General features: G+C 48.7%; 1 protein-coding gene across 1 annotated transcript in view; it reads right to left on the reverse strand.

Annotated features, from left to right (window-relative positions):
- NCALD (neurocalcin delta) overlaps positions 1 to 9,493 on the reverse strand; it is a 45,435-nt gene extending 35,942 nt beyond the window's left edge. Inside the window, exon 1 of the mRNA XM_035316887.1 lies at positions 9,172 to 9,493. The gene's annotated coding sequence lies outside the window, so the exon portion shown is untranslated. The remainder of the gene's footprint in view (positions 1 to 9,171) is intronic.
- Positions 9,494 to 17,425: the final 7,932 nt, after the last annotated feature.

The following is a 17,425-nucleotide window of genomic DNA, read 5'->3' on the forward strand; positions in this document are numbered from 1 at the left end:
CTTAAAATTAAAGTGATCTTCTTTGTAGATTAGATTCGGTGGCTTGTAATGAAATACAACAAAGATTCCTGGAGTAAATCACATTTTTCTCAATATGGTTAGACAATTTTATGGAGTCTTTTATTGATTGGAGGAGGAGCAGTCTCAGAAATAATGTGCTTAAACGGAGGTGAGAAAGCATCCAGCTAGCATCAGTCCTGCAGGTGGAGGCACGGCCCACAGCAGCCAACTCCCATCGGTGCCAGGAGCCTGAAGGCAGCGGCTCCAAACTGGTGGAGGGGGGATTTTGGACACGGCTGGGGGAAAAACCTGTCACCATATTGTCTGCATGGACAAAATTCAGCACGCTGTGAAATCTCGACTGAAATTACCCACCAGCAGATTCAGATGAGCAGCTTTGATCTGTAAGGAGTAGTGAGTGGGGATGTGGACATCGCCGATCCTCTAGTGGGAAGATGGAGGCAGAAGGCAAAAGATGACACAGAACAATGGACGCAAACACTGCCGAAGCACACAGACAGTTGAATAGGCTTTTATTAGCAGATGAAACAACTGTGCTTTGAAACAGGAGCACATTCTGGTTAAGGAATGAACAAAGTCGAGGAACTGTACATTAGAGCCAGATGCTTAGTGGAACTAGAAATTTAAGGAAGTTTTTGCCTTTTTTTTTTTCTGATGACGCCTGTAAGAAAAGCTTGTTTTCAGTTTTACTTCAGAAAGAACTGTTTCCTATTGTTGCGCTGTCGTTCAGAAAGACATTTCAGCTTCACTACAAAGAGCAGCCGTGTGGCCGTGTGTGCACGGCAGGCCGCGCTGGGCACATCTTTAATTACACCTACCCTTCCGTGAGTTCACTGGGAGACAACTGCTCAAGGCTAACAAGGACTAAAAAATACTCAGTGACTCTGAAAAATGTCTTAATGCTAGCCTTCCTAAATCCCTGCATAACTTGGGGCAATAGGAGCCCAACAATTTATGTTTAGAAGTAAAAGGGGGGAAATCTGGAATTTCATGTGGGCATGCTCACGTTTTGGGGTCCTGGTTTGACAAACGGCCCAGTCCGAAATGCAGCCCAGCCAGTGTCTGGCTTTGATGTAAAGCAGCAAATAATATCAGAGGGTACCGTGTGACAGCTCCCATGAAAGGGCCTGCCGAGACATCACAGTCATGGTCCTGTGTGCCTGATCGGGACTTGCCTGAGGTTACAAGTGGGTCAGCGGAGGGGTTTGGATGAGGACCCCAGCCTGAAGAGTCCCAGCACGACAGACTGTGCCTGCTGCCGGGTGGCACAGCCCACCTCACGATGCTCCAAGGCCAAAAATGTGACTGTAGGATACAAAAAAAAAGCACCACTGGGAGAAAACACCACCCAGCCGTTGTCTTTGCTTTCTGTCTCTTCCAACACTCAGGTTTTACAATGAGAGCACTCTTCCCTCCTTCAGGGGAAGATATGAAATGCATCAGAGCTCTGCAGGGTGGAGGTGATGCTGGGGGCAATTTTGGGAGCTGCAGGACTGTTAAACAGCACACAGGGCTCACTGCAGGCAAGGTGGGCTTTAAAACCCGGATATTAGGCACAATACAGCATTGGAAAAGTGGGTCGTGCTGATCTCTGAGAGGGTTAATACAGATGATAACAATTTACTCATTCTGGAGGAACTGGAGAGAAGAAGGGGTGTAGTACAGCATATCCATTTCTGCAATTTTCACATATTTAAAATAAACTCATTGTGAACTGAAAATGCTTTAAAACCAAACCGGGCGGGATGCTAGAACCTACTGCTCTGTGTGACAGGCTTGAGCTGCCAGCCTGGGGGTCGAGCCCCTGTGGCTGGGCTCCTGCTGGTAGCAGCCAGAGCTCCCAGCTCCCCCAGCACCAGCTTTCAGGAAAACTGCTTTTCTGTTTTTAAGAGTTTTTCCACGAATTTCCACCTCATTACACATGACAGCATACACCACATCACCTGCGATTACAAAGCAAATGCATCTGGGAGCGTTCCTCAGCACAGGGGCTGACTGACAGGGAAATCCCTCCTCTTTCTGCTGAACATCCTCACCTTCCTGAGTGCCAGGACCTGGGGGAAGCAAGCTATTACCTCTTGGGAAAGAGGGGTTGGAAAGGAATTAGGAACTAGGCTCCAGATCATGTGGGACATGCTCTGCCAGCACCTCGGGCTCTGTGCTGGACATGCTGGGGCTCTGAGGGGTGAGCCCTTGGTGGGCTCAGCCTTTGGCAGCAATGAGCACAGAAGGCCTCAGTGATTCATCCCCCGAACCACAGAGACAGCTGAGGTGTGTCCAGCCCCCTGAATTTAGCAGCAGCATCTGTCCAAGCAGCGGGTGACTGCTCTGGGCACGGCCACCCCGGTGCCTGCTGCCTTGTGCTGTGACTCCGGGGCAGCTCCTGCAGCTGGCCCCGAGGAGCACCGCTGAGGGCTGCCACAAAGAGGCTGACGGCTGACACGATTGCCTTAGGTGCTGGGAATCACCACCTGCCCCGCGGTGTCCCACCAACATCCCGCTGCAGCCCGGCATTCGCTCGTGCAGACACACGAGAGCCTGCAGCTGTCCGGCCCCGGCCGCAGGTCCCCTCCTCTCCCAGCCCCGGCCATTCCTCTGGTTAAAAACTTGTTATTTCGGGAAAGAAGTGAATAATGGGAGCAGCACTGGAAAAGCACGGGGAATTCAGCAAACAAAAGAAAAGCTGCTTTTTTAGAAAAGGCCTCGAACGGGTAACCATGATTTGGTTTAACCCCTTCTCTGCCACGCTGCAATGAATGCCATCCTCGAGCATGGATGGAGCTGCGCGCAGGGAAAGGATTTTACTGTGGGTTCCCAGTGTGGGAGCAAGGCCACAGCGAGCTCATTGCTAAGGTAGAGTGAAATATCAGCAAAAGTACACTTTTAAATCAAACACTGAATTAAGTGCGGTGGGGGTTTCTGCAAGGGTTACAGTCTTTAACTGGAAGAGAGCACAAATCAAGCAAGTGGCCACCCTACAAGCTCCTCTGTCACCTTTTCCCATGTTAAAAAAAAAAAAAATAAATAATGTGTTTTTCTAATTGGGACATCACGAGCAATATGTGGACAGAGTGACTGGGAGCTGCACAGAAGCAGTGCTGGCTGGAGGAAAGCCAGCATTGCTGCAAGGAAGGAAGCTGCATCAGCCTGGGCTGCGGGTCCGGGTGACCCTTTGCAGACCTAGACAGCTAAATTCACCTAGGCCCCTGCAGGGCTGGTGCGAGGCGCAGCGTGCCGCTGTGTCACCAGCTCTGCTTTATCCTTGCCACAGGTGAGGCCACACATCTGCAAGGTCTCTTGGCAGCCCTGGTGGGGGCGAGGCACAGTTGACAGCCACACTGCCGCTGTAGCTTCTCCTGACAAAAGGGGACAGCCGCCCTCCTGCAAAAGCCGAGCAGAGCAGCAGCAAAACGGGAAAGGGGTGAGTGCGGTGGGGCCGCTGTCGTGATGCTGTTGGAGGAATGGTAGCTCAGGTCTGAGCTCCTGCTTTCAGCTCCTCATTTCTGAATTCTCAAAGGAGAGTTAAATTCATTTTGGGAAGGAAAGTCTGAACACATGAAAAACCTGCTCCCTAAATCTCCCATTCCAGGGGAAGTAGGAGAAAATAAAAGACTGTTTTGTTCAGGAGACCGGTTCCTCTTTCCACCACCTCTGACATTCCTGAGTCCCAGGGCTTCTGCTTTCACATGGCTCCGCTTCTCTTCTCCTATTTTAGAGGTGGCGAGCAAGACCTCCTTTGCAGGAGTCCCTCAGCTCTTTCATCAAGCCTTTACCGCAGAGGTAACTGCATGCAGATGGGATTCCTGCAGCAGTGCCCGCGCTCCTGAATCACCAAACACCACACAGGCTTCTGAACCGTGCGGGTCTAACAGCACGTGCCATCAAACACTACTTGAAGCTCAGGTTGGGGGTTTTGATCGAAGAAACCATCCAACACAGCAAGGAAGAGCTGCAAATTCTGATCATGTGGTCAATTTTTAACAGTAAAATAATAGAAAGGGAAGAGTCCTGCACGCCACCTCAAATCAGCAGCAGTGTTCAAGCAAGAGGAGACGGTGGTTAGACTGGAAGATGCGTCCTTGGTGCCGCAAGTCTACACGTGAGCCCGTGAAACAACTCTACAGAAATGCAGGCTGTCCTTCAGATGAGGCTGCTTTAGTAGGGTCAGAGTGATTCTGTATGAAAAACCCCACACAAGACAAACAGCCCTGAATGGGACATTGACAGGCAGGTCCAGAGGACAACAGGCAGTGTTTCTGCAGAGATATAATTGCTCTAATTGGACCTGGGCTGGCTAAAATGGTAAAGTTAAAGAGGGCTGTGCAATCAGGCTGCCATTCTGCACAAAAGAATAGTGTTGTGATAGGAAGCATGCAGCAGTCGGGGAAATAATCAGCAGCTTTGTGCTTGCTTCCCCCTGGCATCTGGGGTTTGCCGCGAGGAGCATTTGCGCAGCGGGAGCAGAGCTCTCTGATCCAGCTACAAGTGCTCAGGGCGGGATGGCTGCAGCCTCCCCGGGTGCCACCCGGCTGAAATTGGGCACTTCAGATGAGCTGCATCCCTTGTGCTTTGGTAATTTGGGACCGTCAGCAAGGAGAGGAGCTGGCTGTGATGCTCATCTGCTTCCCCCGTCCCTCCTGCCGCAGGGCAGTCCAGGAAGCGCAAATTTGCCTTATTGCTTCCTCCCTAACAAAATTGCCTTCCCAGGTCATCTGTGCTGATGCTGTGGTGCTGATGCTTTGCACCCAAAATGCAGGTGATGGGGCAATGCCTTCCCCTGCAGCATGGCCGGGTGCAGAAGGTGGTCCTTGGGATGAGAAAAGGGGGCACGGGGTCCGTCTCTTAGCAGGACTGTGAAGGACATATGAGGAGAGGGAAACACTAAATATGCCTCACACACAGCTTCTGCCTCCTCTCAGCTTTGCTTTGTGCACCACGAGCCCTGCTCTGCACACTGCCTTGTCCAATGTCCCAGCAAGGTGGTGGGAAAAACTTGCCAGGGATGGTGCTCTCCCACAGAGCATGTGTTTCCAGGAAAATAGGAAGGGGTTTCTCGGCATGAGCCCAACTACAAAGAGAGGTTGTGCTTGTTTCCAGCTAATATATCTATGATAAGCCAGAGATCATGATCAGCATTATAATAAAAGCTTAGGGATTGACATCAGTGAGATTTATGCAGCTAAAACTTTGTACAACACTTTGAACAAAGACAGCAAAACACCTAGAGTTAGCAAGAGAAGAGAAACAGAGCTAAGCCAGGCCCCAGTGAGAGGGAGCATTGGAGAATTTCAGGCTTTGGGCAAATTCAAAACAGCATTTCAGCCCAAAGTGAGAGCTTCTTGGCTTTTCTGGGTGTAAAACAGATCCTTACATTATCTTAGTGTCATTTTGTGGCTGCGAGCAATTCGGCAACTATCAGCACAGCCAGACTGAAATTCAGCAGAACAGGATCTGAGCACTTCAGCTCTCAATGATTAGAAGTTTCTGTGGAAATGAATCTCACCAAAAAAAAAAAAAGAAAAAAGATAAAAAAAAAAAAAAAAATTCATTAGAAAGTCAACAGCATGTTGAGGCCACAGCATGGTCACGGAGCGGAGAGGAACTTTACAGCTCGGTGCCCACGTTTTCCACCTATAGGATTTCAACGTTTGGTGGAGCCGCAAAAAGGGCAGCTTCTTCTTCGCGGTGCTCCCTCTGGGAAATATCACATTCAGCAATTCCTGAATTACAGTTTCTAATTATATTTTCATACTGTAATGCTGTCTGAAATGCAAATTTGATGACAGAATAATTCGATCCATGTAAAATAATTACAAAATTACTGTTTCTCCAACCTCAGCTCATACTCCCTGCTATTTAAGAAGATAAATTTAACAGCAGCGAAAGTACAGCCAAAACATATTCTATTTTTCAGACTGTTATCTGACTGTAGCTGTCTGCGTAGACGTTGGCTCACCAGGGAAGGATATTTCTAAAAGATGGCTACCAACAGCATTCCAGAGCGGGGATTTCTGCGCTCGAGCTTGGAACCAGCCATGAGGTCAACTTTTATTCTGCACTCGGAGTACCACACGCGTGGCATCTGGGTTTAATTGGAAAAGCAACTGTTGATTACACTGCCAGCTCTCTGCTGCTGCTCGGCTATCATTTAAACCAGTTGTTGCTCAAGTTGATGCGGGACATTAAATTAGCACAACGTAATGGTTTTTAGCAGGGTGGAAACCAACTTCTGCAGCGTGTAATTTAAGAGCCTGAAACTCAATACAGCTACATCAGTTCCCACTGTTTGACAATTCTCCCCATGGGGGGATTTTATTCCCCCTAAAAACACTGCCTTGAGTAGCATCTGGGACCTTTAAGATGACAGCAGAAACCTCCTCAGTCTGAGAAATGCAAGGAGTCAGTGTTCTGTGCTGCAAGTGCCTTTTTTTTATTTGCTTGTTTTTGTTTTTTCTTTTAGGTTTTATTATGCTCCTAGCCTAGATTTAGATTGCCATTGCCCATCAACTCAACCAGATCAAGGTAGAGCACACTAAGGGCCTGAGCGTACTATTATTACTAGGCTGGAGGCATCAACAGCTTGAGTCTGTTTTTAATTTCCCCGGCTGCATCCAATTGTGAGAAGTGACTCAAGGAGCTCTTGGTCCTCTTTTCAGGCAAGGTCTCCCCTAGGTGAAGTGCTCCTGCACCGGGGTGGTTATGGGGCTGCTCACCCTTCCCTGTGGACAGGGTGCAAGAGCTGTTGGGGCCGATGGGAGCTGTGGGGGTCCATCTGGTGTCCCCAGAAGAAGGCGCAGTGTCAGCGAGCCCCTGCACTTTTTTCTCTTTGCGTCGGAGGATTCCAAGCCCAAGTTTGCAGCCTGAGGCTGCAGCACCGGGCAGGAGAGGAGGGGTGGGCAGCAGTCCCATTCCTGCTCCTCGGCGCTGGGAAGGAGGCAGGAACCCAAAGGCTGCTTGGTCTTTTCTCATGGTGGGTGAAGGGACGGAGGGATGATTAGCACTCTGCTTCCTGGGAATTTCACACAATACGACGGTAAAACCTAAGCGTTTGGTGAGTTTGGTACAGAGCTGACCAACAAAACGAGCACAAAATCACCAGAAAGAAGCACATGGACCCAAAACAACTCTCACTTCCCCTCCTGTGCCGTCCCCATGCATTGCAGACTCCAGCACCTGCAAGCTGCCTCGCTGACTGTCACGGCCACCCTGTCCCCGGGGCTCCAAGAGGATGTGGGGTGCCCAGAGCCCCCCAGAGGGGATGGAGCCAGGCAGGACACATCCCTGCAGCACTGCCTCTCGTGCTCCTGCCCAGCACCGCTGGGACCCTCCTGGTGACATGCGAGGCAGTTCGTCATCCTTATGAAGACTTGCTCCGCATTGCTAAAGCGAGATACGCCCATTAAACTGGAGACGAGGGACCCATTTTTTAAATACTTCTAATGAACAGCTTTTCAGCAAATGCTGCCTCAATTATTTTTCCCCTTGTGGACATTTCTGGGGTGCCTGCAGGCTGGCAGGGGACACAGACCATGGCCACGGCGAAACAAGGGCAGCCCAGAGGGAAGGCAGGCACGGGATGCTGTCCCACCGCACGATGTTGTAAACCCTTGTAAGCTGCACCTATGAGGAGCGAGTGAGCATTTCTCATGCACTGATGCATTGGCATCAGGCAAAGAATTTAATAAACACAATTCAAAATACTTCATTCTCCAAACATTGATAATTCGGACACAAGAGTTACGTTGGAAAGAGCAGATAACGCCAAGTGAAATGGCTCAGGGGTTTCAGCTGCGTTTATCCTTGTGGGGCTGCTAAGAATGCCAAACCCAGAGCACTAAGCCATAACTTTCCTTACAAAAGTGCCTTAAGTTTTAATCTCTGCCTTGGCTCCCTTTCTGAAACCCTTACTTCTGCTGCACTTAGTGACATCGGGATAATTCTTACACTTTTTCCCCTTTTTTATCTTTTATTGCACTGCATTTTAAATTGTTTGGCAGCTCCGTAGCCATTTCGGAGTGGCAGCTGCTTTAGCAAATCATTACCATTATCAATAAACCCTTTGAACTTTGGGAGGAAGGGAACAGGAGTATTTAATTAGAGAAGATAAGAACGGTCTAACGTACTTTTCCAGGAAATAACGCACACGATGCTTCGTCTGCAGCCTGTTCTCAAGGCGAACACATAGATGGTCACACACAGACCAACTCCGTCTGCGGCACTCAACTTCAGCAACCCTGCAATCTCCTCCAGAACAGCCCCCTCTGAGCCACTATAACACAGACAACTGAGCTCCCTGTCCTTTTTTTTTTTTTTTTTTTTTTTGATAAAAAACACCCAAATGACATTTCATTTCTCAATTGCCATGGTGCTGCTCAGGCTGCGCCTCTTCTTTTAGCTCTTCTAACCACTCTTCACCCCCAACAGAATAAATGCAGACAGAGAAGCCGTGCATGTGGGAGAAAGGGAAAACGCCTAAGTTGCTCGTTCCCCTGGCACACTGCAGATGGCTTTTTGGGAAGCTCCCCATCCATCCCTCAGCGAGCACTGGGGAGCCCAGAGCGTGCCCCCGGCCAGGACAGAAAGCATGAGCCGTGTCCGGCTGCCGGGGGCGAACAAAGCTGGGTTACGGCCGCCAGCTCAGGGAGCTCGGCAGCGAGCTGCTCCCAGCAGCATCTGTCGTGGGCTTTCCGCTCCCTGCGCACGCTGGGGACAAAACCGCCCGGATTGGGCAGTGTTAAAAAATACCCAAGTTCCAGCAGAGGTACAGGGCTGTGTAGATGCCCAGAGCAGCAACACACCCAGGCACGATTTCTTTGAACCCCCGGATGGGTTAGCCTAGGATTGCTCGTGTTCATCACTATTCCTACAGTGTCCAACGAGAACAATATCATTTTATTCTGCTTTCACAGATCATTAATCTAAATTTAACTCTGCTCAGCAGTCTGCATGCAGAATTAGCGGCTGGAAGCTGCTTTGCATTTATCTGATAGCGCCGGGCTTGTTCATCAAGGCAAACTTCCAGCCAAAACAAACAAGTGATAGAAATACCGGTCACGATAAACTGCTTTTTATCCCCTTTTTTTTCAAAAAAAAACCCCCCGCGGGGGGGGGGGGGGGAATACCTGAGGAGAACATAAAGCAAACGGTTACCTCACACTGCAGAAATGCAAGTTTTTAATAGTCCATGCTCTGGCAGCCCCTGAGAAACAGCAGCAGCGGCGGCGGCGGCGGGGATAAATCCAGCATCCACTAGGTTCTCACAAGGCTTTGGCTGCGCGGCCGAAACCACAGGCTCTGCCTCCAGCTGACGTCAAAGTGGCTGTCACATGGCCAGATGAAAGCCAAGAGAGCATTGGTTGTCGTGGCAACCCCAGCACTGCTCCGAAATTATTTCAATAGGTCATCTGTCACACGGGGCGCGCATCCCAACCAGCACGGGCGGCCCGAGCACCCGGGGCTCGGCCGGACGGGGCTCGGCCCGGCACTGCAGCGATGGTGAACGTGTCCCCGCTAGAAAATGCACCTCCCTCTTCCTCTTCCTCCTGCATCCCCACATGCAGCGGAAAAAAAACACCACCAAACTTTTCTGCCGGGTGCACCCACACGATGGGGCATCCGCATATGGGGCGCCTCGGTGACGCGCGGCCACCAGGGCATCCCGAGAGGTGGACAAAGCAGCTCCCACCTCCACCTGGCCCCAGGCACCTCCTCAGCCCCCAGATAACTGGAAAATGCTTTTAAAATATGTGGGCTGCCTGGAAGGATGGACAGGGAGAATGAAACGTGGTGCACATCTTTCCGCCGCCTTGCCGCTCGTACCTCTCCTTAGAGCGGCGAGGGCTCAGGGAGTGGTTGCAAGACAGCAAGGCAGCCCCAGCTGCCTGAAAACCCTGCCTTAAAAAGAAAATATTCACGGTTCGCTGAAAAGCCTGCGACAGTTTAGCAGAACAAGGGTAACGTGATGGATTTTTAAAAGCCCGGCATATGCTACATGTGTTACATATAACCACATGTGTTAATCCACCACAGAGGGCTGCAGCTTCATGTCAACACCGACCAATAAAGCCGTACCATAACAACACGCAGATATGTTTCTCCATTTAATGGCAATGTTTGGAAAACACAACAGAAAGTTTGGGATCTCAGTTTAGAAAGAGATCAGTCAGGCACTGCATGGTGTGCTACTGCCAAACTGCTGCTCGGGCAGAAATGTGTGCACGTGGGGGAGAATTTAAAGGCTTTAACGTCTTTAAAAGTCCTTTTCGCACAAGCAGATGCTATAACCTCTGCATTTTATAAGGTGTTTTGCCAAGGCTGGGGGGAAGCTGGGCAGGGACCTGTACACCACCCAGGCACCCAGAGATGAAAGCAACAAAATTCATCCCTTGAAGGCCCCAAAATCCAGCTGAATGTGGCAGAAATGTGGATATTCCCTGACTTAGCTTCACTTTTCCATGATAAAACCCCCAGTGCCAAATCTGTCTCTTTTGTAGTGTCAGTCAGCCAAGCGAGCACAAAGCAGCGAGATGCTGGCACTGGTTAGAAAAATGCATAAAAATATATTTAAGGGCTGAAGCCCTCAGAGGAGCAAATGTGTCTCAGCCACCTGGGACCACGCTTCTTATCCTGGTGTGGGAAATGTGTCCGTCCTGCACCTGGGACCTTCCCTCCCTCACCCTCAGCACGATGGGCAGGCTGCTGGAGCCTCAAGGAGCGCAGTAACATGTGCTGTGATCATAGCACACACATCGCTATCTATAATCTCTATATCTGTATCTGTATCTATATCTGTCTGTATCTGTATCTATCTAAAACACCCCGAGCAGGCTCGCATCCAGACATATGCAATAACTTACAGCACTGCAGAGCGGGACCGGGTCCAGCTCTCCATCCCGCTCTTGTTCTGGCTCTGCAGAGCTAACAATAGATAACATTTGTTTGCCCATAAACCACAATACACATTGGGAGTAGAAATACTATCTGGCTTGGTCTTTGAACCCACAGAAGGCTCAATCTGCCCTGGTATCAGTCAGCAAGGCAAACCTGTCCTCAGAAAGGATCCGCATCGTTTTGGCAGCTGGGAAACCACTTGACTTTTCTCTTACAAAAATGATGCTCAGAAAAGTGCTTTGTGCTGAAATCTTCCCTCAAATATCCATGACTTCTGCTGCTTTTTAAAATAGAAGGGGGGGAAAAAGAAGAAGCAAGTAGACAAGATTGTAATGTACTACATTAAAAAAAAAAAAAAAAAAAAAAGCCAATGTGTTTTGCTGGTGGCTGCAGTTTGCTGTTTGAAAGAGGGGTAATGTTTCCATTGGCATCAGAAGTACAGATAAAGAAGAGACAGAAACAGGGCTCAGCAAAATGTTGTCGTGTTGACTTCTGCTCTTGCAGAAAAACAGGGTGGAAAAAACACCCGCAGGAAAAGACATTTTAGTTGTCATGCAGCTGACATGGCATTGCAGGCGAAGGGGGTGCTGAGAGAAAAACAATGAGCACAAGTGGCTCGGCCCACCCCATTCACTGAAGGTGGCCCAGTGAAAGAATTATTGTTCAAGCCAAATCAGGTGGAAGATGGTTTCCCAGGAATGCAGCGCTGTAAGAAAACCCCGTGCTCTCCGTGTATGTGCCTGGGCTCTACAGTGGTGCTATTCCTGCTCCCAGGGGCTGAGCGATGCCCCTTCCAGGAGCAGCAGTCCTGGGCTCCCGTGCAGCAGCCTGCAGCACAGTTTTGGGGACTCCCTGTCCTTGCAGTAGGAGATGCCACCAGGCTGGAGGTGTGCGCATGGGCAGTGAGCATCCCTTTTCCTGCAAACACCTCGAGGGTGTGCTGCCCAGGGCTTCTGGAGAGCTCTTGCACCATGAGATGTCTTTGGTCACAGCCAGGAGAGCGAGAGGAGCTGAGGTGGCCTCTGGGCAGCAGCAGGGCTGCTGGATGGGGCAGGGATCCCACCTGGAGGGCACTGAAGCACCAGGAGACAAGTTCAAAAATGTGGGAGAAAGGATGAAAACTGGAACACTCCGAGCTGGAAAAAATCCCCATCATCTAGTAATTGCCGTCAGCGCCTCCTAAGGGACCAGCCAGAAGACTGACTTTGCGGCCGAACGTGGATGCTTCCCATTAACTGATGTGTTTGAGCCATGTGCACTTTTTTTTTTTTCTCTTTTTTTTTTTTCTTCTTTTTTTTTTTTCCTATTTTTTCTTTTTTCTTTTTCTCATTTGAGGGCCAAAGTGAAAGAAACCAAGGAAAAGCCATTTGGATCGAGAAGAATGGATTACTTGGCAACGTGCTGGGAGGAAAAAATCACTTTGGATCAAAGAAGGCATTTTGAACATTTTTAAAACAAGCAAGGCTATTTGGAGACAAAGGTCTCTGATTGCAGTGGGGCTTTAGCGAAGAGCTGTGTGGGCAGGAGGGGTCAGCGTCATACACCATGCTGGCGTCCACCCTCCCAGGATGCACGGCCCCTCTGCTCTCAGCCCCACTGCTCACCCCGCTCCCATTCCCATGTTTTAAACTAACCTGGCTCATTTGGACTGAATTGGCTGATTGCTTCCAATGCCCCAAAGCAGCACTTTCTGGAGAATAATTGATGTGCCTTTTTTTTTTCTTTTTTTCTTTTTTTTTCCCCCTAATGTCAAGTAGTGAAGTACCCCCTGAGCCCTCTTGCCAGGATCTCTGTCCTGGCATTTCTAATTGTCTGGCATTTCTAATTTCTAGACATTTCTAATTGTCTGGCTCTTTCGCGTCTCCTCCTTGCTGTGTGGAAGTCACATCTGAGCGGCAGAGATATTAAGATCCTGACCCAAAGTCATCCAAGCACATGGATAACCTTACGCTGGCCGGGATGTTACACGTGTGCTTAAGTATTTGCTGGATGAGGGCCCAAGTGCCTGACAGCCTGGTGGAAACCAACTGTGCACACAGCGATAGTGGGTGCAGATAAACAAAGAAACAAGATAGAAATATCCCTTTGCTCCCTAATTAATCTTTCTCCAGCAGGGAGAAAGGAACAGAAATCTTTAACAGGAATTCAGTCATCTGTATTTCAGTCCCACCTATACTGAAAAAGAACATTTCCTGCTTTAAAAAAAATATATTCTCAACATTTATCACACTTGGCAAATTTCAGATGTTTTTGCTCTTTTCTCATTTTTCTTCTCTTGTGCTTCCACTCCCTCATTTTCCTCCATATTTTCTTACCCCTTTCCTTGAGCTGCTGCCATCCACTCCCATGAAGCTTATCTTATCTAAGTAGCTGCTGGTGTTTAATTTGTAATAACTAACCACCAGCCTGCACCCTCACATGGAAGCACTATATCACACTCTTACTAAATATACCAGCACATAAATGGCCTGATTTATTAAAAGAACATAAAAATAAAAAATTCAGAGCCCTGTTAATGGCATCTCACTGCCCTCTCTCAGAAGTCCTGGTGCCACCTTATCCATCCTTGGCGAAGGTACCACCACCCTGGCACAACAGCTCCCATTGCCCTGAGGTCCCGAGAGACAGATAAGTTGTTGGCATTGGAGAACCCTTTTCATGCATAAAAGATGATGATGTTTTGTAGCCCAGTCCCAGGAGCCCTGCTGGTGCCTCTTTGAGCATCCCTGCACGCCAGGCGTGGGAAGAGCCCAGCCCTGGTGGCCATCCACCCAGGGCTGCACACACATGTCAGGCTGTTTGTGTTAGACCGTCACCAGGCATCAGGGTCCTGGTAAATGTGAAAAATGGGCAAATAGAGAAGATCCCAAGGAAGCAGCTTTATCTGACCACAGGGGAAAAATTCATCTTGGTCAGCTTTGGACACAAGGAACAGCTGGTTATGCCTCGTTTCCCTGCCAGTCCTCATCAGGACACCTCTGTGCTCCTTCCCTCCAGACCCCCTGGTGCCTCCCACAGCAGCTAATCGGTGCTCCTGGCTGCTAGGTGGGTGTCCTCTACATGGCCAGGCTTTGCCATGCCCTTGACTCCTTGTTAGTGGACAAGCAGGGTTCAGAGCACTTTGAAGATGTGAGCTCTGAAGAAAGCCCTGGAGTTTCACTCTCAGAAGGGGAACGGGCTGTTCCTGCACACACTGCAGTCACACAGCACTTCTGGCAGGCGTTTCTGTAACTTCGTTCTCCACAGATAACAGAGGAAGGCTTCCTGGTGTCAGTAGCTGCTGAAGAGATAGTAACGAAAGCATTTTTGGCATGTTTTCTGGCTTGCACCGGTTGTCTTTGCCTGTTCCTTGATAGCATGTACTTTTCCCCTTTCTCCCTTTGATACCCACAATGTAAATGATGATAAATTTGTGATAAATGTCCAAGACAGAAGGAGGAGCTGGAGAGGGCATCATTATGGGGTGTGGAGGAACCCTGTTATTTCAGCATCACCTCTGCCAAAGAAGATCAGGATGACCCAGTGGTGCCCAAACACCAGCCCCAGCAGCAGTGACAAGCTGCATCCCTTGGACAATCCGCATTTTCACCTTTTCCAGCACTCCCGGCTGTCTCTGCAGTCCCCAGATCCAGCACTTCTGGTGCATGGCGCATCCCCCTGACCTTGCTGTGAGACAGGACAGATGTGGATGCTGGTTGGTCCCATACTTGTGGTGCAAGCCTGCAATGCTCATGCAAAAGGAAGGTGTAGGGGTTGTCCTCATACCACAGGCTCTGCAGACCTGGCACTGCCTGATGCCGTGAGGGGAGGTGGGTGCAGAGGAACAGCCATGACCACCAGCTGTGCGTCCTAGCTGTGCTCTGAGCCACATGATGCTTTATGTCAACCTGAACATAGACAGGCTCGTGCAAGTCAACAGGAGTCCTTCTGTTGGCTTCAGTTTACTCTGGGGGCACATATACAGGGTATTTTGCAGAGAGATTATGAACTCCATCTGCCCCTGGTTTGAACTGAGTGAAAGCCACCTGAGCATGGTATACATGGTAAAAAAACAGGCACAGAGAAAACGAAGCTAAGAAGGTAAGTGCACTGGTTGCTGCAGAGCACAGGTGAGACAGAGCCTACAAAGTGCCTGCCAAAAACATGTAGAAATACCCCCAAAATAAATGAAAGCAAGCTAGGAACAGCCAAATTCTGCAAGATCCAGTTAACATTTTTTTTTTTTTAATATCTTCTGCATTTATTTCTCTCATCTGTCTGTACTAGGAACTAAAAACTGTCATACTCGAACCTCCGGCGACAGGCCTCACCGCACGAAGCACCTTTCAGTCCTCGCTGGGCTGACACTGTCCAGCCACAGCAGATGTCCCGGGCCTCCCCTCAGCGAGTGACGACCAAGGCTGTTTTCCCACATTATCTCTGAGTGGGATAATGCAAGTCACCCAGCTGTGCTAAATCCCAGCAACCAGACACAGCAAAACAAAACAAACTGGAGAAAACTCGAAGCCGTCACCGTGAGGCAAAGGGAAGGGCCTCGGCAAGCCAGATGACCGGCCCCAGGCCTCCGCGGCCTCTGTGGCCCACGCTTGCCTTGGCAGCACGGGCAAGAGCAGCATTTTCCAGCTGGTGTACCCATTAAATCTTCTTATTTATTTATTTATTTATTTTTTTTTTAGACGGGCAGCTACAAGGAGATTCACACAGAAGACCGATTGTTTATTAATGCTGAATCTGATGAACGGCTTAGGCCCGAAAGTGTTTTATGAGCAACTGGCAACTTTGAAACAGGTCAAGTAACATCTCAACCCAAAACAGTGTTAGCTTTGCAAAGGAAATTCACCCAAGTAGCCAGTCTAGTGAGAAAAGCATGAGGAGAAAAATAAGGGCGGTTATTATGCAGAGTGTCCAAATTAAAGATAACCTTGGTATGGTCCCCAAACTAACTTAATCCTTCAGCTCCACTTGCAGTAAAAAATAGAGGACAATGAGCAGAAGGACAAAGGCAGGATAGATAATTTGGCTAAGAATATGGAGATGAAAATTGCCAAACCTGAAATGGAATAAAATTTGAAGGGTTTTCAGAGGGCCAGATGATCTCTAAGAATCACATAACAATGGAGGAACTGGCAAAGGTTGGACGTGGTGCTTAGGGACATGGTTTAGTGGGTGATATTGTTGGTAGGGGGATGGTAGTACCAGATGATCTTGGAGGTCTTTTCCAACCCTAATGATGCTATGATTCTATGAAATAAAATGGTAAGTCTGGCAGCATGCATTTCTAACAACTATTTCTACTGCAGTGTGCTTCAGGCTGTCTGTAACAAAAGGACTGTAAGTAACACAAATAGGGGGGCACTTTATATGGTCTACGTAGCATGCAAAGCATAAAACAAAATTTTAAGGGAAGAACAAGCATGGAGGAAAAGAATACAAGTCCATACCTTTACCAAACAGATGTGTCCAACTAATCCACTATTTTTGAGAGAAACTTACTTTTTTGAATAGTTGAAGGAAAAGAGATTTACCTACATGCTGCTAAACCACCCAAAGTGACAAGATATGGGAAATTAGTGGTTAAAACAGAGATTACACAAATTAATGCAAGTTTATGAGTGAGGAAGAACTGGCTGGTGAGCAACAGCTTGCTGAGACCAGACAGGGCTGACAAGCAGACCCCAGCAGAACGCCTCAAGGACCAAGCTTGAGAGTGTCAGTATTTAATGCGTCACATTGTGCTGGTGAAATTTGGTGACGATGACACTGCTAACATGTCACAGTGTCAGAGAGGAAGAGCTGGATGGACAAGCAAACTCCAACTAGGAAGAGATGGAAATGCCTGGGGAATGGGAAGCCCGCCTGGCTTCTCAGCATCATTCCCTTCAGCTCCGATCAGAGTGGCAGAGCCAAAAATTATTTTCCAAAGAGGCATAAGGGTATGAAGCAGTGGTCCTTACTGATCCCGTTTACTTCCTGCCTGTTCCCCAGGTATAGGACAAAAGGGGAGGACACAAAGGGAGTTGATGACGCATCTCCCCATACACCCTACTGCTGGGCTGATACTCAAGACTCAAAACTTTCCTTTTCAAGATAAGTGAAGTATTTGGCAAAGGGTATTGATTCCTTGAAGCTATAGTCCACTCTGATGGGGAGAAACAGCTCAAGTATTTGACTTCTCTTAACTGCCTGCAGTGTTTTCTCTCTTGAGTTGTTTTACTGAAAGGTACTTCTGTCCTGGAAAAAAAGCAGGAGAATTCATTCCTAAAAGGCGAAAGGAGCAAGTTCCACTGGGCTGGTAATTAGTCACCATTTTAAGATGTTGTCATGCAAAGTTTCATAACTAGGCAATGCAAAAACAAAAACAGTATAAAAGGAGCCTGGATTCCTCTCCTGGAAATTCTGTGTTGGAGAATAAGTTGGATGAGGAAGATTTTCACATTGCCAAGGGGCAAATTTTATTGGATTTCAAGGTCTTTGGTGAATTAGCAACAATAAACATAAAGCAGTAAAATTGAGG

The sequence above is a fragment of the Oxyura jamaicensis genome, chromosome 2, assembly GCF_011077185.1.
Source record: "Oxyura jamaicensis isolate SHBP4307 breed ruddy duck chromosome 2, BPBGC_Ojam_1.0, whole genome shotgun sequence".
NCBI lineage: Eukaryota > Metazoa > Chordata > Aves > Anseriformes > Anatidae > Oxyura > Oxyura jamaicensis.